Source organism: Rhodnius prolixus, unplaced genomic scaffold (assembly GCF_049639745.1).
Source record: "Rhodnius prolixus isolate KJV_2025 unplaced genomic scaffold, Rpr scaffold_10, whole genome shotgun sequence".
NCBI lineage: Eukaryota > Metazoa > Arthropoda > Insecta > Hemiptera > Reduviidae > Rhodnius > Rhodnius prolixus.
The window spans coordinates 3,587,688-3,613,451 of record NW_027411615.1 but is presented as its reverse complement, the minus strand read 5'-3'; the positions used below and the strand labels follow the sequence as shown (position 1 = coordinate 3,613,451).

General features: G+C 35.5%; 1 long non-coding RNA gene across 1 annotated transcript in view; it reads right to left on the bottom strand.

The window, feature by feature from the left end:
* LOC141456632 (uncharacterized) overlaps window positions 1–25,764 on the bottom strand; it is a 39,086-nt gene that overhangs the window by 10,627 nt on the left and 2,695 nt on the right. Inside the window, exons 2-3 of the long non-coding RNA XR_012459896.1 lie at window positions 15,854–16,061; window positions 14,274–14,363 (exon numbers count right to left, since the gene is read on the bottom strand). This is a non-coding gene — a long non-coding RNA (uncharacterized lncRNA). The remainder of the gene's footprint in view (window positions 1–14,273; window positions 14,364–15,853; window positions 16,062–25,764) is intronic.

Sequence of the window (25,764 nt, the reverse complement as noted above, 5' to 3'; positions counted from 1 at the left end):
TTTTTTTTCTATCTTTTATATCTTTATTTCTTTCCTTTTGATGCTGTACTGCAGTAAATTTATCACGGTAGAAGTCCTTTATCTTAAAACTTTATTCATGTTCTAAGTTGCGGCGGTATTTGAAACCCCAAAAGTGCAGACGATCCATTTTTTTTTTTGGTACTTTGTAAAATTTTGATGCATTTGTAACAGAAATTGCGTTATTTGAGTTTATAATCCTTTTTAGGACGTTTTTAGGCTGCTTGGATGATTTGTATAACCGGCTATTTTATCTCCGCAGCTTCTTACTCAGCTGATCTGTTTAGATATACCTTCTATAAAACCTTTTTTTTTCTTTCCTACGAGGAGTGGCTATTAAATAACCAGACTGATGCTGTAAAACATTTTATTTTAAATTTATACATAATTAGTTATTATTACCTTCAATATGCACCCCTCCTATATCCCTAAAACGCTCCATGCGAATTTACCATTGTTCTGAAACAGTGCTGGAAGTCTTTTTCTGTAGGAGCTCCTGCATGACGCGTGCCGCTTTTTCTTTCACAGCTTCAACGGACTGGCAAATCGTGTTCCTTTTAATGCAGATTTGACTTTGGGGGGAACAGATAAAAGTCACATGGGGCCAAGGTCAGGGCGAATAAGGCGGATGGCAGATTGCGTCAGACAATGCAGTGTGAGCCGGCGCGTTGTCTTGATGGAGAGAACCCCGTGACTTGTTCTTCCACAAATCGGGGGACGTGTTTTTTCCTTACTCATTCACCAGAGTTGAGCAAAACACCTCACCGGTAGTAATGTTGATCAATTATAATCGATATTTTCATCCGTTTTGGACGTGGAAGGGCGACCCGGGGCGGTCATCATCTCCGACGTCTTCTCGGCCATCTTGGAAACGCTTGAACCACTCAAAAACTCGCGCACGTGATACAACATTCATCGCCATAACTTCTTTTAATAAAAGATAAGTTTCAGTAGCGGTTTTACCAAGTATCATGTGAAATTTCACGACAATTCGTTGCTCTACTACATGTGTAGTATCATGTTTTCGGCAAAACGAAACTAACACCTCTTACGTACACAAACGACGGTTCCGGTCAGACAGATTTCTGTACAAAACACGTGGAAGAGAAGGCTTTACTCTGCACATCTGTCGGTCGTTAGGATTTGGCGCATGCATAGTTCTTCTGTAGCAGCATCAGTCTCGTTATTTAATAGCCACACCTCGTACAATCCACTATGATTTAGTAAAAACTAATTTTTATAAAAAAAGAAAATCCAAAAACTTGACCAGATTGCAAATACTTTCTCTTAAAGAGTCGAAAAGTGTTAGTAAATATAATTGTCGTTAATCATGTGGATTCTTGGCTAAGATAATTTGCATATAAATAGCTCATGAATGAAACCTCAGCTATACTAACTTCATTGAATAAAATTGATGGTAAATACATTATTACAACAAGACCGTGAACTTTGACGGCTACCATTTGTATCATTCATACAATGATGAATTATGTATTTCATACTTAGTGTCGAATACCATTTTGTAGTCAATAGTCACTTAATTTTGAATTTCGTTTAACAAAACTCTAATTAGTGAACAAACAGCAATCACTATTTTTTCTTCAGATAATTGTTAACACTAAAGTGTTTAAATTGAATTTTATTATTTCTTTTTTTTGTATCCTTATTCACCTAGCGAGAGATCTTTTATTCTAGAAGTGGAAGTCCTTGCGGAAGTAATCAAAGTGAGAATCGCTGCCACAGACAAATAAGTTTCAGGAAGAGGTTTTACTCTTTCGCTTTTATTACGTTGGATTAAATAAACAAATGTTTTTGCACAGGAGTTTGTTTTTATTCTTTGCTCTCATTGGCAATTTTGTGGATTACTATGTATTGCTGCAGTTGTAGGGATATATCCATGTTGAAATGTTTGGTACCTTGCCGACTGACTAGTTGCTATCAAGTCCTACAATCCAAAAAAAAAGAAATGGTCTACAATAAGGGGAAAAGTTTTTGTAATTAAATTAGAAGAAATTAGAAAATTAAAAGTCCGCTAAGATGGACAAGAATTAGGAGAAGACGTGCAGTCCATCGACCCTAGAAATGAGAAAGAAATGTCTTTTTATGGAAAACAGCCTCTTTAGAACTAGAAACCATTTTTCTCTGCTTCAAGTTTGGACATCCTGTAAGAGGTGGAAGTGGACTAGCCACTTCTTCAGAGATCTTCAGAGAGGCGTCCCTGCGGGGTATCCTCCAGTCTAACAACACAAACAACACCTACATTGACAGCGTTAACACACACACACACATACTTACACATAGTGCTAGCCAAGATAGCTGATGAGTACAAGTGTTTGGGTTTAAGCGAAGCTACAAAAGGCGAATCCTAACTTCATGCACTTGGAAAAACCATGTTTCCCAAATCTCTCGTCGTTCCATCATCCATATCCTTAAGCAGTTTAATAGTTCCCGTCACCTTTTTCCAATTAAGACCCGCCAATTCCTAGTTTCCTCTCTTATATTCCCCCATTTCGACTATTAGGTTGCTTAGCGTATGACCGGTCTTTCTGGTGATATTGAAGCTAAGCTCAAGAGCCACATGAACTGCTTCATAAGATTTATTTTCAGCATTCCTAGAGACTCTCTCGTATTTCGCACTGCTACGATGAGTTGAAGTGGCTTTTTCCTGTCTATCGCCGCCAATATTTTTTGGTTTCTTTCCTTTTTCAAAGGCCTTCCTATATTTTTCAACTCCTTAAGTTTAAATCCTCCAACCATTCCTGTAATACCAGATCTCGCTCATTTGATCTCTATATTACCGTCGTACCGTACCTCATCCTTTGACAAATCCTTCCTTATACGTGCTACCTCTCTCTGGAACTCCTTGCCTTCATCTGTCCGCCATGCTCCTACCCTATCCATCTTTAAATCCCGTCTATTCAGTTATCTCCTTTCTATTCAGCTTCCTCCGAAATTCTAATTGTTTTAATTTATTTCCTTAATTTCTGCTGTTATTTTTATTTTCACTTTTTGTAAATACTTATTTATTTAATTTCTGTATAATCACAGGCCAAACTGTTAAGGCCTCTATTTGTTCCTGTATTTATTCTTAGGGGACAATTGTCCCAGAATAATAAATTTCTTTTCTATTTCTATTTTCTACCTCCAATAAGCTTCCTGTGGAATCAGAATTTCGAGATAGCATAGTTCGCAAACTTATAGAACGATCCAACGTGAAAACATTCAGTAAACTTCAATATTTTCTAACTTAATGCATCTATAAACAAAAAGGAAAATGCATCAAACATGTAAAATTGTCAACAGTGAATTAAATTCCATTACCAGAATTTGACACCTGGGAAGATAATCGTTTGATTAGTATAGTCGAACGAACTAGACTGTAATCAATAATTTCCAGATGAATGCGGTTAGTCTGATTGTGCAATTTAGTCACTACGGATGACTAGAAGTTACTATCTGTTGCCAATAACATTTCCACGTAATGTTGTCTACCATTGAAATGACAAACTTTACTTTTTATATTTACACACTAACTACAAAGTTCTGTAGCTACTTAAATAGTTAATTTTTAAATGCATCCTCCTTTATGTTGAATTTCTTTTATGAATTCTTCATAGATTTCTACACAAAGTACTCCGTTTGTAGGTTGTGACTCATAAATTTAAAATAATTAGTTGAAAGGATTCGTTTTCTTTTGCAAAAGCTACGCAGTCATTATTTACTCTTCGATTTGATTTAAGCTCCAATTACATTATTAAGCAATTACCTTCCTTAAAAAAATAACACACAAGATAAAACATATGTAATTTTATCGATCTTATAGTTAAATAATCAATGGCTTTTTGATTGATAACTCTAATTTTCTTATTGGTAGTTTAGCTGGGTTTGTATTGCAGCGAAAAAGTGGTCTTTGATGATGTGATAAAAAGCGAACTATCAACTAGACAAGTTTGGCAGCATGTAGCTACGAGTATATCTTTTAACAATTATTTTTAGCAATAATTTGCTTCCTTCAAAACCCCCAAAAAACACTTCAATCGGAAGAAAGATTCAGAAACTAAATTCGTCATCTCGAAGTCCTATCTTTAAGTTACAATTGGAACAACTATTCAGCTAGTTATAGAGCTGAAGCGGGCTCTTCTCAAGGAAGGAATACTAGGATCTATCCTATAAGGAATATTCACAGCAGACATATCCATAGCATCCAGTTTCTTTCCTTCTAACCAGATGACACAATGAACTTCTCACCTTGATTCAGTAATTGCACACAGAATCCACAAAAAAAAAAAATCTCTTTTCATGTATTGTTCCCAATTAATGAAACCAAATCTCAAAATATGTATTACTTTCACTCTCCGTCGCTTCACTCTACCATAGAGCTCTTCTCTTCCTAGGAGCTTCTCTCAACTCACTGTCTGTAAAGAAAGAAGACTATCCGGAGGCCAGACTGGAGTTAACAGGCGCTTCTGACTAATTGAAAAGCTACTAGACGAGCGACCTCTACTCTCTAATTAACGATTGATATTTCCTACTTCACTTCTATACTACAACCTTTCTTGGACGTACTTTATTTTGGGTTCAACAAAACGCTTCCAATCTTTTTTTTTTTTTTTTTTAATTTGTTTATTTATTTTGCAACTATAATAGATATAACAAGCGAAAGGGATGAGAGTAAGGAAATGGCGCAAATACACGGGCACGCACATACGCATCGTATATGCATTTACATACACCTGCGCGCACATGCATGTGCGCCAAGGGTGTGATTGGAGTGAACGACGACCATCCAGTGATGGAAGCCGTTAGTTCGCCAGATTGGCAAGCTTACACAGCAACCATCCTAGGAGGTCGGCGTTGTGTTGAGATGGTCGCGTGGCCACCGCCGCTTTAGTCTGCGCTGTGGATTTAAAGGAAGTGTTGTTGTAGACATGTTGTGGATCAGAGGGTTGTAATGACTGTGTAGATTTGAGTGGAGTTTTGTGTAGCGAGATTGTGCTATTTCAGAAACGAGAGGAATATTGAGATCAGACTGTATAGTATGATTGGAGACGTAGAAGGGAGCGTTAACTATTGTTCTTAGAATTTTTGATTGTAAGGTCTGAAGTCGGTTGATGTTAGATTTTTTGGCGCTTCTGCAGAGACCCCAATATTTAACAAATTCAATCACATCAGTAGAAAATTCTTCGCAACATAGGTAATCCTATACTTTAACGCACTAAATCTAATCCATTCCTACGGAAATCCATTTTGTAAGCTAGATATAGCTAGAACTCGCCATAAAAACTTAACAGTCTCATTCCAATCCTCTTGTCCGCCATCTATCAACTCGTCACATTCCAAGATCATGCTCTTCGGCGATTAAAGCACCAGTGGCCAAGGCGATTTTCTCTTTTCCGAAAACAGCTGTTAATCCCAAAGATTTGTACTAAAGGTTCGCCTAGCTCTCTAGGTTATGACTTTCAAAATAAATTTTAAAAAGCACAAAGTAGTTGGTAGCGTAGTAGTAAGCTTTTTGATTGTATTACGACTTTCAGTTTTATTATATCCCTTCCCCTTTTCTAGAAAGATCTCTTGCTTTCTTTCGCTAAATATTTGTTTTTTGTCTTTCCTTCCTTCTTTTATTTTTTAAGAAAGCAGACTTTCTTTTTTAAAGTTTTCAATATTGAATTAAGAAAATTTTATTTTAGCACCCTACCACGTAGTTAAGTATCGGTTGTACATTTCGACTATAAAAGTTAGCCAATCCCTCTGGAAGCATTTTTATGTTGAGCTCGTAAAGTAAGGTACTTGTTCTTTAGCAGAATTTAAATACATATTTAAATTTGCTTATAAAAAAAAAAGTGTAATAAAAATAAAAAAGATATTGAATAATTTAAATTCACTACATTTTTATAAGAAATTGACATTGGTGCATTATTTTATAACTGCGAATCTTGCCACATCTTGTGAATTGATAAAAATCAATTAAGGGAAGGGATTAGCTATGCGGTTAGCGTACTGGACTTCCACGCGGAGATCCCAGCTACCAGCTGTAAGCCTAGCTTTTCTCTTCCTAGGAGCTTCTCTCAACTCACTGTCTGTAAAGAAAGAAGACTATCCGGAGCCCGAAAGTACACTTAACAAAGCTCCAGGCGCTAACAGCCTTAGATGTTATCGCGCCTTAAATTAATGTTTAAAAAAATAAAGCGTAAAACAGACTTACTCGATTATCTCTTACCAAATATGTTTAAGTATACTTCAATGTTACACAAATTCAATTTAACAGAAATGATACTGTTGAAGGAAACATTGACTTTTTCTATTATCAAATATTATCTGAAAGTGCCAAGGTAGACGAACGGTTAGAGGCGAGGCCCGCAAAGCCAAGATATATTGTTGGTTTAGTGGGTTCGATTCCCCAGTCTAGGCCTTACCTTTTTTTTTTAATAGTTTAATATGAGAAATTTATAGTAAAGTAATATATTTGCTAGCTGCCTGCATCCATACTTTGGACGTTGGACTAAAGCCCATCTGAGAAAACAAGCCGATTACTTTACTTTTTCTACCAGGTCCTCAGAAAAGACGCAAAGGCCAGTAATTGACAGGAAAAACTTCTCGTTTTTCACAGTAAAAAATTAATTAATAAATTTTTATAGCTTTATAGTTCCATTATCATCCATTAGTTTTAAAAAGGTAGGACAGTTGTATAAGGGTTGATCGTCAAAAAGTGCACAAAAAAGCGTAACGTTGAAAAAACACCCAACTTTGACAATTTTTTTCTCTTTTTCTATAAAAGAGAAAATTCCCAAATTTTCTTTAAAATATAAGGAAAATCCTCTTTTATATATCTGCTGTATCTAGAAACAAACTCGACACATCTCTTCATCTACACGCTCAGACTGCACTTAAATTACATAATTAAAATTACACAACTTCCTGCATTAGCAGGAATTAGGGTATCTATTAAGATACCCTCTCTTAATGACAAAAGAATTATTAGCAAAAAAACTATTTTGGTATTCTGATTTAGAAAAACTCATAAATAAATTTAATATAACTGCGGATATTTCTTTTGAGAATATGAGCAATTGGAAATCTGAATTTGATAAAATACGTAACCGTTTGGAAAAAATATTTCTTGCAGAATTCATTGAAAGGGCACAGAGATCAATTTCAAACATGATGTACAGAGAGCTGAACTTTGAGCATAAGTGTATTAGCTATGTGTACGACAATAACATGAGCGATAGTGTTTGGATCATGAAGGCCAGAAGTGGCCTGTTGAATTTAAACTTTAAAATCTATCAACATAGCGAACACAGCTATGTAACTGTGTAACTTATGTAATTTGTCTCAAACGGAAGACTCTTGCCACTTCATAGCTGTCTGTCCCAGATTAAAAGAAATAAGATTAAAATGTTTAAAGCAGGAGATATTGCAGAAAGATGTGCTAATAAAATGCTTAAATGGAGAGTGCGGCTGGAATTCAATTGTCAATTTCTGTAAGATTGCCTCAAGATTACGTCAAAATGTAAACTCTACGTATAATTTGAGATGATTATTTATTTTGCATTACTATTATTTATTTTAGTTATTTATTTATTTTTATTTCTTTTCTTTTTTCTCATTTATCTTTTATTAATTAATTAAATAATTTTTTGCTTTATTTTGCTTTTAGTTTTTGCATAAGCATACAAGTTTTCAATTTATTTTGCTTTTGCTTATTTGGAGAAGTTTTTCTTTTATTTTCCCCTTTTTTATTAATTTTCTGTGTAAATTTTCCATCTCATTTTTTTTTGTATTTTGTACTTTTTATTTGGTTTTTGTATTTTACCAGTAATGTACCAAATGTATTTCATTTAATGTATGAGATGACCGACTCCCCCGATGGTCGATGGCCAGGAGGCAGTCTTGAATAAAGACTATTATTATTAATCCTCCTTTATAACTGGTTTAATTATGTTGAATTCCCCCATTAAAATTATAATTGAGATAGAATACTCTGTATTTCTGTAAAAGGAATTCGAATTTATCTTGTAAGTAATTTTATCTCTTAAATTCCAGTTGACTTGGCTCAGCATGTTCACCAATCTAAGTGCATGAATGCTGCTGGTACCTGCTGAATAAAATTGGGGAACTGAATATCCGGGATTTCACTATAAATAACGTGTCTTATCTCACATTAATAAGTCTATTTTGCTTCCTTTTTTGCTTGTCCAGTGGCTGTGTGTGGCTTTGTTTTGTACGGCCGACAGTGTAGGGTCAGCCTGGAATATAGTTTGTATCAAATAAATGTTGAAGTAACTCTAAAATGTAAGAAACGATTGGCTATTTTTGTTTTTTTTTATTCTTTAAAATATTTCTGGTTTTTACTGTTTTTATAAAGTAAGTGTTTTACTACGAATTCATTTGTGTCAGCACAGTTTCAGGTGTGAGGTTAATTAAAGCTGGTGATCCCCCAAGGCTCAGTCCTGGGGCCTACACTTTTCAACATTTTTATTAATGACGTCACCAAGCTGAAACTCAAATCCAGTTGCTCCCTGTTTGCTGATGATACTGCCTTCTTTATTTCTTCATTCAGAGTTGACACAATAGCCAAACAATTATCGATCGCCCTTGACAAAAAGTTTCAAATATTTCACAAAATGGAAAATAAGGCCAAACCATGGCAAGACACAAATTATTTTGTTTACACGCCGCAGACCGGTGGTGAATAGATTTGTTCAAATTAACGGCGACTCCCTTCCATGGAGTAAGCAAGTTAAATACCTCGGGTTGGTGTTAGACTCCAAATTAACTTTCACCAAACACATAAACTCAGTGGGCGATAAAGCGGTAGGAATTATGTGCTGTCTCTTTCCTCTTTTGAACCGCAAGTCTAACTTAGATTTTCTTAATAAAAAACTTATTTACTATCTCTATATCCGCTCCGTACTCCTATATGCAGCCCCTGTGTGGTCCAATACTTGTTGCACCAATTGCGGGAAGTTACAAAGAGTCCAAAACAAATGCTTAAGACTAGTTGGGTCATATCCCCGGTGGACACCCGTAGATTACACGCATGCAGCATTTGATGTTGCCAGCGTGTCCACATTTATCTACAATGCTACGGAAGACTTTGTAACTTCCTGTACACATAGTCCCTACCCGCATATAAAAAGTATTATGGACTATGACTTAAGTTCTCTTAATTATAGAAAATACAAGCACAAAAGGCTAAAGCATATCTTGCTTTAATTAATCTTATGTAGTAAGCTTTTTTTTAAATTTTTTGCCTTAGCATTAAGTTCGACTTGTATCCAATGTAAATGTTGATATGTTGTGGAGAGGATATAGGCATGCAGCCTGAATCCTCCTTTTAAATATATTTGTATAAAAAATTTTAAATTGTAAATAAACATTTTCAAATTCAAATTCAATTTGTGTCAGCAGGTTAAAAAGTCTGGTCTTTTCATGGGTATTCTCTCAATAAATTTTAGTAAGAACACTTTCTCACTAAGTCTTGGACAAAAATTCAGAGTGATTGATGTAATGATCTTTACCGTAGATCTAATAACAAACAGAGAACTAAAATATACTAGTTGACAGCTAGCCACTAACCTGATAATGGACTTGTTTACAAGATATGTCACATTAATTTCAAGGCTTCTAAGGAATGTTCAGTTTGTAGCAGACATGTTGATGTCAGTTTTGCAAGATAATATGGAAATTGTAACAAACTTGTTTACTAGGACAGGTTAACTTTTCACAATTCTAAGATAGGTTCTGTCTAGTTTATGTTACAACTGAACGCTTAATCTTTTATCGCTTTTTATAGAAACTTAAACACCGTATAAAAAGGATATGTTTGAGTAACAGGTTCTACAATAATATGTATTGTTTTATTATTCAGAAGGGCTTTACGTCTAACTACCAACTTAGGTGTAGTGGATGAAGGCGACTAACGAACATGCTTTACTTATACGTATAGTAAAGTAGTAAAGTAAAGTAATCGCCTATTTTTTCAGGCGGGGCTTAACGTCCAACTACCAATTAGGTGACGTGGACGGAGGCAACTAGCAAACATACTTTACTGTAAATTTCTTTTATTAACCATTAAATAAAATCCAAGGCCTATGACCGGGGAATCGAACCCAGTTACCACAATACGTATTAGTTTTGCAGGTCTTGCTTTACTTATATTATATATTAAATATAATCTAAGGGATAATCTGGAAATCGAACAGCGTACGACAACACATCTTAGCTTCGCAGGTTTAACCGCTCGGCTATCGTGGTACCTCACACTAATAATTCTACTACAGAAAGAGGCTATATGAAACCAAAACTCTTAATTTGAAGAAAAATTTGACTGGAAATACATTATACAGAATTAATTTTGATAGATACAGCCATTAGTCGCGATTTCGTGTAAAAAAAGAAAAGTTGTCTTTGTGTGCCCACTTGTGAACAGGATATCCCTCAAAAAATTAAACACCACAGAATCTCAAAGTAGCACGTTACAAGTTTTTTACTTTTCTCTTTATTTGCCATATTTACAACTACAACAAATGTTGTATCAAAAGTAAATTTGATGAAACTGGGTTAAGTTCACATGAAAGTCGTGATAAGAGCAACCACCCATTGGTGGAAATCTTTCTCAGTGGATTTCACTGATATCAGTAGGCCCTTAGACCACCTCCGCTTCAAGTGACGAGGAGGATTGTCTGGAAGGTGAGGAGAGTTTTGCACAAGAGGATTAGGATGGAGAGAGCTAGGAGGCTGTGAAAGTTGCGGTAGCGAGACTTTATTAGATCAGGGACACAAAGGGATGTGAAGGTCAGTGTGTTAGAAATGTGAAGGTTAGAATGTAGGAGCATCCAGGATTTTCCTGTAGGATTTTAGACTGTATAGTGTCTGCAGGCGTTTTGGAGTTAGAGGGTTTGGTTGAGCCCCACACTTCTGCTCCGTATGTCCATATCGGTCTTAACAGTGTCTTGTAAATTGTCAGTTTGTGATTCAAGTCGTGTTTAGATCTGCGTTCAAGTAGTCCAGGAAGTAGCTTGTAGTTACGTTAAAAGTGAAAATTATTTTTTGTTTGCCTTAATTCAGAACTATTAAAATAATCTGGGATATTTATTGTAATAAAAGGGATAAAACTTGATATTTACTTTACTACAGCTAATGTCGAGAGTAATGCTAATAAAGGGGACTTAAATTTGTGAGTGCTTTATTTCATCACTCTTAGAATGCTGCTTTATTACCAGCAATAATAGTGTATTAGCGTACACCGGTTACTTTATAGCCTCTCAAGTATATTACATTAACTTTACCAATGCAATTATTATTGTTTAAAATTTAATTATCACGCGCAATAGGTGATTATTTAATCAATAATCGTTTTATTTAAGTATCACATCAAAATTGTATCGATAACGTTGTTGTTTAGGTAATTAAATGTTTCAAATATTTCGTAGTTCATTAACTTCGTGCATTGCAGTCAAGAGAACGTCAAGTATCGCTATTTTTTGGATAAAAGTTAAGAGTTCCATTTAGAATCCTATCTTAGAAGGGTGAAAAATTGTATGTCTGTTGCAGATTCGAGAAGTATTTGAAGAAATTTTTGATGAATAACAGTTACATTTTCTTTTTCTTTTTTCTGCTTTTCTTAAAAAATAAAGAAAAAGGATAATCCGTCACTTTATGTTCCGACCGTTCGATAAAGTAATTAACGCGAAAGGTAATCAGAATATACATTTTTTAATTTAAAAAAAGGGTAAAGAGGAAAAAAAAACATATTTTTTAATGAGATCTCTATTTTAATCATTTTTTCTTGTAGTTGTTAATTATTTATAAATATTGACTGTTCTCTCTAGTGTCACTCGTGTTGGGTTCATTATTTTTTTTGTTTTTTTTTAGTCTCTCAATTATCTTCAATATTGATGGAGTGTTAATATTGATGATGTTTTGTTAATATTATGGGCTTAGCATACCTAGAATGGGGAAGAAAAATACTGTGAAATATTATTGTAAAGGATCAAATAGGTACAGTCGACTCTCGATAATTCGAAACTCGATAATTCGAATTTTTCGATAATTCGAACTCTACAGCTGCTAACTTCGGTAAATCGAAAAAATGCAGTGTATCTAGATACGCTCGATAATTCGAAATCCTTTTCTTAACAACAGGGGGAGAGAAGGCTCTACAATTCGAACGAGGCCCCTCTTTATAATTCGAATTTTCCCTAGTTAATGTTTACTTCTCATTTTCCGCTTATTGTTCATTTCGTGCGTGATGTTTCCCTCCTGTTTAACTTTCCAATTCTCTTTCTTAGTTTGTCACGATGGGAAGTACGTCTCCCTTACTGTGTCCGACAAAAAGAAAACAGTATCGCGGCCGTGGAAAGTGGTTCGAAAAAAAGAAGATATCGCCTAAACTTTCAATATTCCTCCATCAACGCTTTCTACAATTCTAAGTCACTGACTAAGTCAAGCCACATTGTAACAAAAACTGTTCTTCATTTTTTTAATTAGGTTACATATGTATATTATTATTTATTGAAATGTTAATACATATGTAATTTTTTTGTTCTTTTTTGTCGTTTTCATTATTTTTACTATTTTACTTGAGGCTATATATGTCTAAAACTTAGGTAAGCTCATACGTATTTTCAATATACGTATCTACATACATATATACATAATAAAAACTCTTAATAATTCGATTTTTTCCCCCCTTCTTGATAATTCAAACTTCTTGATAATTCGAACTCCCGATAATTCGAATTTTTCTTGTAGTCCCTTGGATTTCGATTTATCGAGAATCGACTGTAATTCTCTGTCTTTAAACTAGAGTAAGTTTTTAAAAATTCAATGATGGTCATCGGAATCAAGGACGTCAAAATAAAATGAGGTTTGACTGACAAATTAAGGATAAAACTGGAAGAAGCAGGCTGGACTATCGCTTTTCAATCCGAATTCCCAAGTCAATGCTCCCTTTTATATCTCATTCCCTTAGTTTCCGCCAAAGATAAAAATTCCATAGCCCTGAAATTCCATTCCAAACAATCCTCTAGTTCAAGACCACTTATCCACAAAACCACTTAACTCTCAACTCTTGCCACAAGGGGTCTGAGGCTGTCGCTGTGGCCTACCAAAAACTGAATGCCTGAAATCGTCGGCTGCCCAAAGAGGCAGTTCGCACATCCTAATATTTGACTTTAAACTCAACGTACCTACTTTTTTGCGCATTTTGCCTATTTTACTTGTACCAAAGTTGTACATTTATGGAATTCTCAAATAAAACAAATGGGCGCCACGGTAGCCGAGCGGTTAAGAGGCGAGACCTGCAAAGCTAATATGCATTGTGGTAATGGGTTCGATTCCCGGTCTCTAGGCCTTGGATTTTATTTAATGGTTAATAAAAGAACTTTACAGTAAAGTATGTTTGCTAGTCGCCTCCGTCCACGACACCTAATTTGGTAGTTGGAGGTAAAGCCCGCCTGAAAAATAAATAAAACAAATAATAAATAATTAAAATAAATACTTTGCTGTAAGTTAACACCTCAAGACTTTGCTAAGACAACGTCGTGTATTCACTTTTGTTTATGCTTAAAAAATGTTGTTTTCAAAAAAAATAAAAATAAAATAAATTAAAGAAAGGATAATAAAAAATAAATTGAATGGAAGCCAGTAGTAGACATGGATGTGGTGTTCGCAGTTTAAAAGAGGTTTATAGGTAAACCGCAACTCCAGAAATACAGCCGTATCCAGTATATTCTGTGCATGAGAATCTGAGCGGCTCTCCTAATTCTAATAGGAGTTATTCAGCGCGGTAGGAGGTAGTTCTCGGAGGACGGTGCGGAGAGTTTGTTAGAGGTTGAAGTAAATTTAATTGAAGTGGCTTCACTCATGCAAATGGCCTCGCCGCCTCCACTTAGCCACCCCCCAATCACAGAAGAGTACGACGTTAAGCCGATTACTAAATATCAATTTTGATGCGAGACTTACACACCCCCTTTATCATTTTCCACACCCGCCTTCTAATATTACCACATCCTTACCACAACCAATAAATAGCAAGTTATGGCGGGAAATGGGGGGGAGGGGAAACGTTTGCTGAAACTCTACCGTCAAATGTACGACGTTAATGCGAACGTTGGTAAAATAAGGGGGTTTTTGCTTAGTTGGCAAATTAAACGTCAAAATCTCTAATAAGCTTTCGATATTTTTCTTATTATTAGATGTAAGTCAATGCTAACTAACTTTGGTACCAAATAAATATTCTTCAAACTTACAGTTACAGTTTTTTTGAAACATCTAATGAGATTGTCCGGCTAGTCTTCAAGACAGCATCCATCAATACTCCTTACACACCATATGCTGGCCTAAAAATAATAAAAAAATTCAAGTTAGTGAATCTTCATGCCATAAAATTTGGTTAAAAAAGTCTTCATCGTCCAGAGAAAGAATTTTTCAGAGGATATAATGTTACTAAAACAATCATTGGCTTATTCAGAATCAATTAAATAAAACAGAGTCAAGAACTTATAAACGTACTTAAATAGTACAATAAAAATTGTGTTTAATTTTTATTAAGTTACTTTCTTAGATAAGATTCTTGATTCACATTATTTCATATCTACCTCCATTCTCCTTCTGTTCTTTTGTACTTTATTTTTTGTGAAATTGATTCAGTATAATGGACTTTCAAGTTTAGATCAGCTGGTGGCAAAATTGTATTCTCTCACGCTATGGAACATAACTATTTGGCACTGGGGTTTTAGAATCACGCAAATTTTATTTTTCAAAACAATAATTAAATAAAATTACTTGCTATAGAAATCATTTAACATTATATGTTTGTTAAATCTTAAATCAAGATTTTTTTTTGCTAAATTCTTTATTTTATCAGAAAAATAAGGAAGGTGATGTGATTTAATAACTACTTGGATCATTTACTCAGTTCTTAGGAGAGATAGCTCTAACTAATACGTACAAGTTAGAAGAAGTTAACTAATACAAGTTTTAGAAGAAAGAAATTGAAATTAAGAAAAACCAATGAAAAAAATATTTATATTTCTGGCTATCTCTCTGTTTTCGGACCTGCAGAATTACCAAACACAAACATGCTATGCACAAAAAGTTATCTTCTTAAGATAGCCCCCAAGCAGATCTATTAGGTCGTAGTTGATTTAGTTTATACGAGGGTCGTTTGAAAAGTCCGTGCAAAGTCAGAGAGATAGCACCACTGGCGCGTATCGAGGTTATGTTTAGTTAGTAGCATCTCTTGGAAGAACACACACCAAGTTTCAGCCAGATCGGTCTATTTCTTTGTGTTTGGCATTCGTTTGAATCGAGGAAGTCGAGTGATTTTCAAAAAATGGACGAAAAAGAATTTCGTGTGTTGATTAAACACTACTTTTTTGAAAGGCAAAACGCCTCAGGAGACTAAAGAGAAGCTTGATAAACATTATGGTGACTCTGCACCTTCGATTAGAACAGTTTTATAAGTGGTTTCAAAATTTTCGGAGTGACCATATGGGCACAAGTGACGCCGAACGTTCTGGACGCCCTGTTGAGGTTACTACTCCAGAAATCATTGATAAAATCCATGATATGGTCATGGATGACAGAAGAGTGAAGGTGCGTGAGATTGCTAGTGCTGTGGGCATCTCGAATGAACGGGTACATAATATTTTGCATCAACATTTGGACATGACAAAGCTATTCGCAAAGCAGACACTATCACTTTACAATCTACAATCTATCTCAAATAATATTCGCTATTGATTTTATATTTTATTGATTTTAATATTCTATTTCTTCTAGTGTGCTCTTTAATAAAAACATTAAATTGATGAATTGATTTACTTACTGATCAATAAAATTGGAAATAATGATCTCACTTTTCACAAAGACCTTAGCATTCCATTTGCCAAGACGAAATATCACAAGTTTCATACTGCTCCCTCTAATTGCTCTAATCCTCTTTTGTAGTCTCTCGCCTCCTCTGACATCCTCTAACAATCCTCCTCGCCGACTGAATCGCCTGTGGCCCCGCAACTTCCTTGCAGTCTGAAAACCTAAACATAACATATAATTAATATCCTGTAGAGAGTACTACTGCCAGGTAGTTTCTCTCCTCCTGCCTTGCACGCCTTCATTTATCCCTTATATTCCTATTTAATTATTGTATACACGAGTTTCAAGACAAGTTTCAAAGACACTTTTACCGAGAGGTTCTTGAAAAACTTCGAAAAAGGGTCCATTCGTGTGAGACCAAACATTAAGAATAAGCGGGTGTTGCATCACGATAATGCTCCTTGTCACACAGCAATTTCAATAAACCAGAGTTTTTGGCCAGTAAAAACATTCCCTGTGGCTCCTTAGCCTCCTTATTCGCCTGATTTGAGTCCTTGTAACTTTTTTTCTCTTCCCGAAGTTGAAAAATCACCTCAAGGGAACTCATTTTGGGACAGTGGAAAACATTCAAACGGCTGTAACCGACCAGCTGAAGGCAATTCCAGTATCGGAGTTCGAGCACTGCTATGAGAAGTGGAAGAAACGTCTCCAGCGCTGTGTGGCTTCAGAAGGAAGTTATTTTGAAGGTGACAATATAGAATTGTAATTCTTTTTGAATAAAAAAAAATTAAAAAAATCAGTCTCATTACTTAATTTACAGACCTCGTTTGTATTATACAGATTGTAAATAACAAAATTAATTTAAAAAATTAAAATAATAATGAAGAAATTCATTAATTTATATATATTATGTTGCAAGGAAATGAAAGTATTAGACCATATCGATTTATCGACTCCGAATTCTCACCGTAAATACTCTTTTTGAGTTCTCCTGATTCCGAAATAGTGTTTTTTAGAAAATTAGAATGGGATTATCCCCTTTTTTTTCTTTTTGTAAATTTTCTTGACAGTGGCCCTGACTTTTTTTTTCAAAACTTCCTTCTGAAGAATGAAATTAGGTTTAAAATGAGTAAGAAACGTCGATAATTGTATCAAGGAAAAGGCGTGTAAGGACCCCCAGCAGATTTTTGCCAAGGAAATAAAACAAATATTGACAGAAGACTAAAATGGAACCCTCATACTCGACTTAAGAGAACAGAACTAAACAGACGCTTCCGACAACTGAAAAGACTACTCGACAACAGATCAAAAACTCACTCTGGACAACAAAAGACTTATACGATATATGTAAGTATACTAAAGCCAGTCTGGGCTTATGGCATCGAACTGTGGAGGTTCAACCAAACGCTCAAATCTGCGAAAGGATCCAGTCCTTGCAGACTAAAATTCTTCGCTCTTCAGTTAAACGCTCCTTTCTACGTCACCAATCAAAGCATTCACACAGATTTGAACATTCCTTTCGTCACACAAGTTGCTGAAAACACGATACAGTAAATTCCATCTTAACATACAATCTCATCACAATCCCACTTGTACAACATCTATCTTCCAGGAACATTTCCAGACAACACTTCTAGGACGGTCTTAAAAGACAGTGTGGCCTCGCGATCTCCTCTCTGATGAAGAGAGTCAGTAGAATTTAGAATGCTATTGGAGTGTTACCGCTGGGTAACTTCTCTACTCTGATATGTGTGTATGCTATTTATTGTTATCATTGTTGCTTATAACGCAAAATGCGTTGATTGTAACTAAATAAATGATTAATATATATATATATATATATATATATATATATATATTTGTTTACGGTTTGAAGTTAAATATTTTTGGAATGTGGAGACTCCAATGACAAAAAAAAATGATTTTTGTGAAAAAAAAATGGGAATATTTTAACTTTTAGTGTAAAATGATAATTAACAATTTGTTTTCTATTGTAAAGGATTGTAAAACGGCAGGACTGTTCCTCTTTTACAAGTGATAGTGCCAGGAGGTAGTAAGGTGGAAAGAACGGCAGGGTAGCAATAGTAAACCAGAGGGAACCATGTCGTATACTACAGTTTGGAAACAAGAATAGACCTTCTTCTTCTCTCTTTGGTTCTCTATTTTACTTAAAGAAGGTACTAAATTACAGTAGGGTATCTTACCTTGGGTAGGAAGAAGTGGTGGAGGTGGATATCGTTTGGGGGCGACGGTACTTTGGTAACGTTTATCTATGGCTTTAGATCTTCAGAAGAAAGAATAGTAAAGAGAGGGAGTGAACTCGCTGGATAAGGGTTGTAAATACTTGGATAATTGTTACTGTCCTGAAAGTAGGAAGGTAAGACGTTGCTATGAGGTTGTAGTCACGCGAAAAAGTATCTGGAAAACTGATGGGAGAGAAAGATGGCTTTAATATTTACGGGATAACTAGAAGGCGGCGGGACATGGTGGCGTCTATATTTCTATGGTGGTGGTCCTTGGGCTTAGGAGAATGGTGGGTAATATTTGTTAAAAGAAGGATCGTACGACTTATTTTTGCAGGAATGGTTGTGGTGGTAGAAGGTGGCTATTAGAAGTTCATTACAGTTATTAGTAAAGTAGGGGAGACCGATTACTACCACACCACCCGCACCTAGTAGCTAGCCCTAACAAGGGAGCAGACCCTCCTCCCAGAAACGAAGGTAAGATAAGGACTTCAATTGGAGCGAATTGGACTCTCGGTGACGGAGTACGGGGGGGGGCTCTCTCCCAGTAATGTGGTCAGCAGGATCCAGAGCACGCTACCGCCCCTTAAACCAGCATGTTCTCAAATTGTAGCTGACACGAACACTAATCTAGCTGATCATTGGATTTCCAGTTCTTGCTTCAGGATCTTTGGCCTTTTACAGATATTCACTTCTCTTTACTGGGCGTTTCTAACCCTAAAAGAAAACCTCCTTTTAACATGCATGCATAAATACTGTTCCTTTGTTACTCAATCTTCATATTCTAGATGCCAATTTTATTTATTTATTTTTTTTAAAAAAAAGGCATAAAATAGAACTGTTAGGCTTTTAATGAATAACTCTACAAACAAGAAACGCCTATTTGTAGAGTCAGCAGTTAGGTTTACACTCTTTCACAAGATTAAAAGAATTAAATCAGGAGTTCGACTAACAAGAAATGAAAATAGCAGATTTTCCTTGGATTCAATACTCGCATGAACATCTTACCGCATGTTATAGAATTTTCTTTACACGATTTGCGGTTTTAAAAAACCATTATAAACCAAATTTATTCAATTTAGTGACCACCCACTCAACCAATTTCCTTCAAATTTTGACTTTATCTTACAGATAGATATAATTCTTATCAGTGTTATGAATGCAATGAAGCCCAGCGTTACTCTGAAATGTCAGCGTAAGAGAGGAACTTAACCGTACCTCACTTTCGGAACTGCCTTAGAAGAAGCTTACAAATTGAAGATATAGTTCTAATTTTGGTTAATGAAATGTGCAGTTGAATTGAAAATTAAATTGTGTAGAACTCGCTTTACGATTGATTGAATGAATGAATATGCTAGGCCAGTTATTGGCAAACTTTCTGAGATGTGGGAGCTAGAAACTGAAAGGAAAGCTTTTTGTCAGGCCATAATAATTTTTTTGATTTAAAAAAATACAGTAAGCGAGTAAGCCATTTTTAAAATATCAAAATTAAACTAATGATTACATTAGTATGAAGCTGAGACAGTTTTGATAAACAGTTGAAAGAAAGAAAATAAATTCATTATCCTGGGACTATTGTCTTCTTAGAATAAAAACATGTACAGTTTGGAGGCCCTATAAGTTTGGCCTGTATTTTAGATATTTATATACAAAAAAAAAAAAAAAAAAAATAGGCAAGTATTTACAAAAATAGGAATTAAAATTAAGGAAATAATTGTATTCGATTATTATTTCGGAGGAAGCTAAGTGGAAAGGAGATAATTGATCAGAAGGGATTTAAAGATGGAAAGGGTAGGAGCATGGCGGACAGATGAAGTCAAGGAGTTCCAGAAAGAGGTAGCGCGAATTAAGGAAGGATTTGTCGAAGGATGAAGTACGGTGTGAGGGAATATAGAGATCAGATGAGCGAGATCTGGTATTACGGGAATGGATCGAGGCTTTGAACTTGAAGAGTTGGAAAATATAAGATGGCCTTTGAGAGTGGAAAACTTGGAAAAGAAATGAAGTACGGTATGAGGGAATATAGAGATCAGAAGAACGAGATCTAGTACTGCGAGAATGGATCGAGGATTTGAACTTGAAGAGTAAGAAAATATAAGATGGTCCTTGGATAACTTGGAAAAGGAATGAAGCCCAAAAAATACTGGCGATGATAGACAGAAGAAAAGCCACGTCAACTCATCGTAGTAGTGCGAAATGCGGGAGTCTCTGGGGAATGCTGAAAATAAAACGTATGAAGCAGTTCATGAGATGCTTGAAATCACCAGAAAGACCGCCATAGTTCGTCATAATTTGGTCCAAATTGGGGGGCGTAGTTATTCTCGAAAAGTGAACTGAGGTGGTTCATTCGTCAATCTATTTCTGACACAGCTTTTTCTGAGTTTCAAAATTCGAAAAAAAAAAAAGCTGCTCACAAATATATGAAGATGCAAACATTGCAACAAATTCTCTGAGCATGAGATATTAAATTTGAAAAACTCCAATTTTTGACAAGCCCTTGTAGAGCTATAATTTTGGAACATTTAGAAGCAATTGTTTGAGATGATTATTAGATTGGAGTTCAACTAATTCAAGCCGCTAGTAAGGTTTCACTGCTTCACTGTTTAAATTCGGAATATCACCCCAATTTTTCAACTCATATTCAAAACTTGAATTATTACATTGCAACAGTAATTGTTAATTTTAATTATTATTATAAAATATGTGACGGTCCGGATTGAACCTTTCACTGGGCCGTAATTTGCCCATCACTGGGCTAGCACATCTCATAAAAGATTCGTCTTGGACTGTGCTGTTCAGAGATTTGAAGTCTCTATATCAGAATAAGGATTTATAAAAGGTTTTTCCTAAGCTGTATATTTGAGGAACTGTGGTTTAGGCTTGAAGTTATTCAAGTGAGAATTAATGATTGCATAATGTAAGAAAAATGAATTCTAAAATAGTTTTTCCACTGGTTATGTGTGACCGAATTAGATGTTATAGAGTAAACTCTCATAAATTTTTCCTCACTATTAACCGCTTTTCTTTTACACTTCTATTCTCCGACTATTTCTCTCTTTCACTGGCTTAACTCTATCTCTCTCCCTCCCATGTAACGCTTTTCCACTGACACCAGATCTCGTGACGGAAACTAATCTATCTGTTGTCACTTCCTTCAATATACTAATCACTGCATCAATGAATTTTATTGTCAGTTATCAGCCAACGTTTTCCTTAAATATATATTTACTGTTAAAAGTCCCGGTACCCTACTTCTCTAACTATTCCTTATTTTCCTTTTCACTAATTCCTTCTTTGTTTTTGTTGCCAGATTGAATTACCTGGAGTACACACTGGTGAAATTGACTCAAGTTTCGTTCATCAGTGAGCCACGGACTTAGCTCAACTAAAATATCACGTTTCAACTATTCTTGTCCAATTTACTTCTTCTTGATTCCAGATAAAATAATAACACAGTATCAGATAAATACGGCCAAATTAGCTTTCATTAGCTTTCTTTCATTAATTCGATTTGGTCAGCAGTGGAGAAGCCAGGTGTCTGGGTAAATATTTATCTAAGAACTCTTTAATTTCTGACGTCAGTAGAAATAATGGAACTTGCTATTCCAAGCATTTTCTAGTTACTTTTTGTTTTTAGTTCTATTTATTGTTTTTTTAGAATTGCTTATTGAATTTTTGCCTCTATCCTTTAAAATTACTTTTTTTAATGAAAAAATTATTCAAAATAATGAATAATACTTGTATTTGAGCAGTTTCATTTTAAGTTGAACTGAAGATAATGAACAGATTTTCATGTAAAAACTTTCCACGGCATTCCATGTGTAAGCGCGCGAAGGCGCCTTCACCCAGATGCGGAAGAAGTAAGATTTTTAAAGAGGGTTGTTAGTCTCTAGTGTCCTTAGCTCGCAAGCCGTACCACCTTACAAGCTGGCGGTTGTTACTCCTTCTTCTTGCCGATGAACGAGGTGTACTGTAGGCTGGAAGGAACTGAAATGGAAAACACAGCAATGGTTATAGAATGCGAGGCTACAGAAGTTTGGCGGGAACCAGTGGCGCGGGACAAGGCGATGGCGGAAATGATAAAAGAACCGCCAAGAGAAAGCTGTGTTACGACTGGAACTCCGTGTTTTCCAAATTGGTCTTTTGCTTGGTTTAGATTGTCCAGCAATTTCACCAACTGATGTGCCAGTTTCTGCCATAAATACATGCCCAAATCTTTCTCGACCTTCACCGACGACAACTATTCGTTGGCTGTCTGGAGTCCAGGAAATATCCTTAATTGGACCACCAATCGGTTGAAATTCATTTTTCAAAAGATGTTCTTTATTTACAGTATCCCAAATCCTAACCCTTCCCGATTGATCTCCTGATGCTATATAAAATCCACTTGGAGAATACTTAGCTACATTTACTGGTACAGAATGTTCTGTGTATGTATCCGACATTGCAGGATTATCGATGTTTCTAATAATAACGCTATTTCCATTGGTAAAAAGGAAATCAAATTGGTCTTATGTTTATAAACATAATATTAAATGTAACAAGACTCAGTGGAGTCTTACTGTGCTTATTATTATTAAGCCTTCTACAATCAGTGAGTCCAATCGTTAAGACTTAAAACATGGAATATTGTTTATCTTTTTCTGGTTAATGATTCATTAATTCAAAAAGAAGAAAATTATTACCAATTTCAGCCATTTTTTATTATTATTATTTTACCAAGCTTTCAGCCTAGGGACTAGGTTCATCTTCAGGGCTTAAGAATTTATTTTACATTGTTAATCATTAAATATTAACATAAAAGTTTACTCCTGTAAAAGCTGAAGTAGTAGAAGAACTTGCTGGAGCAACAAAAAGGTGAAAAGTAAAGAAGCAAAATCCCTTCTTACCGAAAAGTTGCGCTCACTTGATTACCACATAAACCGGATTTGAGAACCTGAATGGGCACAGAGCTCAAGTCCTATATATAGAAGGCTGGTGGACTTGGACGATGATTAGAGGCAATTGCTCTTCATAGATGGAGAAGAGTGGGTCACTGAGTGGCCTGAGGGCTTAGGACTTAAGGGCTTTCATAGGCTGTGATAGAAAGTAAGGTACTTGTAAGAGTATAGAAATTTCAGCAGTAAAAATCAATGCCATAAATTCATTAATAATTCGAGTATTAATTATTTTTTTTAAGTATTACATCAATTAGGTTCCCATCCCTGTTGATTTAATGGCTCTTCTAATTCCTTTTACTCGAAATAATAAATTGCTCTATTAATACAAAAATTAAAAAAGGGAATCTTCTTTGTAAGTAATTAAATTTTTAAATAATTATCTTTTTAATTAGGAAACAATGTTAAGAAAAATATGGGCTTCGTGCCTGCAAATGCTTTTATAACCTTAAATATTAAGGAAAATTCCTTCCATTCTATTACAGTGGAAAGTTCTACATTATTGGCAATAAATATTGCTAATAAAAATATTTCTTAAAGTATTAAAAAGACTCAAGGCAATCAGAAGTTTTATTAAGTTCAGAAAACAAATTATATTTTGAAATTTACCCTCTCCAAGTATGGGCCTTACAAAATAGTTGGTTGAATTGTGTGAGCCATTGCTCTGTTTAGGGAGGATGCGGCGGTCCCATTCTTGGGAGAAATGTTTGTAGGTTGCTCAGGGAGGTTACTGTGAGCTGGGAGTTTCAGCCTTTCAGCGCAAACACGTACTGAAATCTTGGAACACGTTGTGGATACAAGCGCCCACGGTAGCGTTAGTGGCCGCCCAGCAAAACTAATATGTTTTATGGCACCAAATTCCCTTTCTAAGCCTTGGATTTTATTAAAAGGAACTCCCATCTTTTCGTCAAATTGGAATCCGTGTTGGACGGAGGTGACTAGCACACATGCATTACCATATTAAACATTAAATAAAATTACCTAGGCCAAGACTTGGAATCGAACGTTTTCAACTCCTTCAACGGCCGGAGATTTATTGTTTTCTGCTTTTTGCTATCATATCGGCTATCTAGAGCTCCGACTCACTGTGGTTTTGAATATAATTGAAAAACCACCTTTCCATTTTTCTAGATTCTTCCTTAACTCTTTGCCTCCTTATACTGCATTACTTTCAGTGGATATGGCTGTACACTTATCGCTGAAATGGTTATTCTCTCTGAAAATAGTTTACTAAGGGACAATAATAGACCTTCCTAGGCAATTTGGGAGAGCAACACAAAATAAAATGGTAGACTTACAGGTTTTCTGACTTTGAAATTAGACTTATTGTAACACTCACAAATTGACTTAACACAAGAAAATACAAAAGAAAACGAAAATACATCGTTCAACTGGGCGGCTAAGGAGTGGTCCAGTTCCTGGCGAAAACAGTTCCAGCTAGAACGACGCTCAAAACCTGACAATGGCGGACGCAAAGACCCAATCAGATATTTACCCCCTACTCTCTTGTGAAGCCCAAGGACAAAGTGGCCACAAAACTCTTTCCACACACACTGCGGTCCCCTCTCCTTCCACATTCGCAGTTTAGCCAACTGGGAAATGATGCGCTGTTAGACAAATTCTAAGCAGGGGGAGGGGCCGAACATCCTTTCGAGGATCGAACACTAAACGGAACTCCGGTATATTTACACTAACGTTTTGGTCATCCCAAAGTATAGGTCCCCAGGATCTCAAAGATCTACTTTGTAGTTTTCTGTGAAATGACTCTCGTCATTCCATCCATATCCTTAAACAGTTTAATAGTTCCCGTCACCTTTTTCCAATTAAGACCCGGCAACTCCTAGTTTCCTCTCTTATATTCCCCCATTTCGACTATGGTTGTTTAGTGTATGGCGGTCTTTCTGGTGATATTGAAGCTAAGCTTAAGCGCCTCATGAACTGCTTCATAAGATTTATTTTCAGCGTTTCCAGAGACTCTCGCATTTCGCACTGCTACGATGAGTTGAAGTGGCTTTTTCCTGTCTATCGCCGCCAATATTTTTTGGCTTCTTTCCTTTTTCAAGTCATCCAGTCTCAAAGGCCTTCCTATATTTTTCAACTCCTTAAGTTTAAATCCTCCATCCATTCCCGTAACACTAGATCTCGCTCATCTGATCTCTATATTCCCTCTCACCGTACCTCATCCTTTGACAAGTCCTTCCTCATACGTGCTACCTCTCTCTGGAACTCCTTGCCTTCATCTGTCCGCCATGCTCCTACCCTATCCATCTTTAAATCCCGTCTATTCAGTTATCTCCTTTCTATTCAGCTTCCTCCGAAATTCTAATTATTTTAATTTATTTCCTTAATTTCTGCTGTTTTATTATTTTATTTTTACTTTCATTTTCACTTATTATATTTTCACTTTTGTATTTATTTATTTATTTATTTAATTTCTGTTTAATCACAGGCCAAACTATTAAGGCCTCTATTTGTACCTGTGTTTATTCTTAGGGGACAATTGTCCCAGAATAATAAATTTCTTTTCTATTCTATTCTATTCTATTCTAAACGGAACTCCGGTATATTTACACTAACGTTTTGGTCATCCCAAAGTATAGGTCCCCAGGATCTCAAAGATCTACTTTGTAGTTTTCTGTGAAATGACTTTCCCATCCACCACAAGCCCCTCCTGTTGTTGATGGAAAGATTGGACTACATAAATTGATTCGAGTCTGTAAAAAGAAAACTGACCAATGAGAATG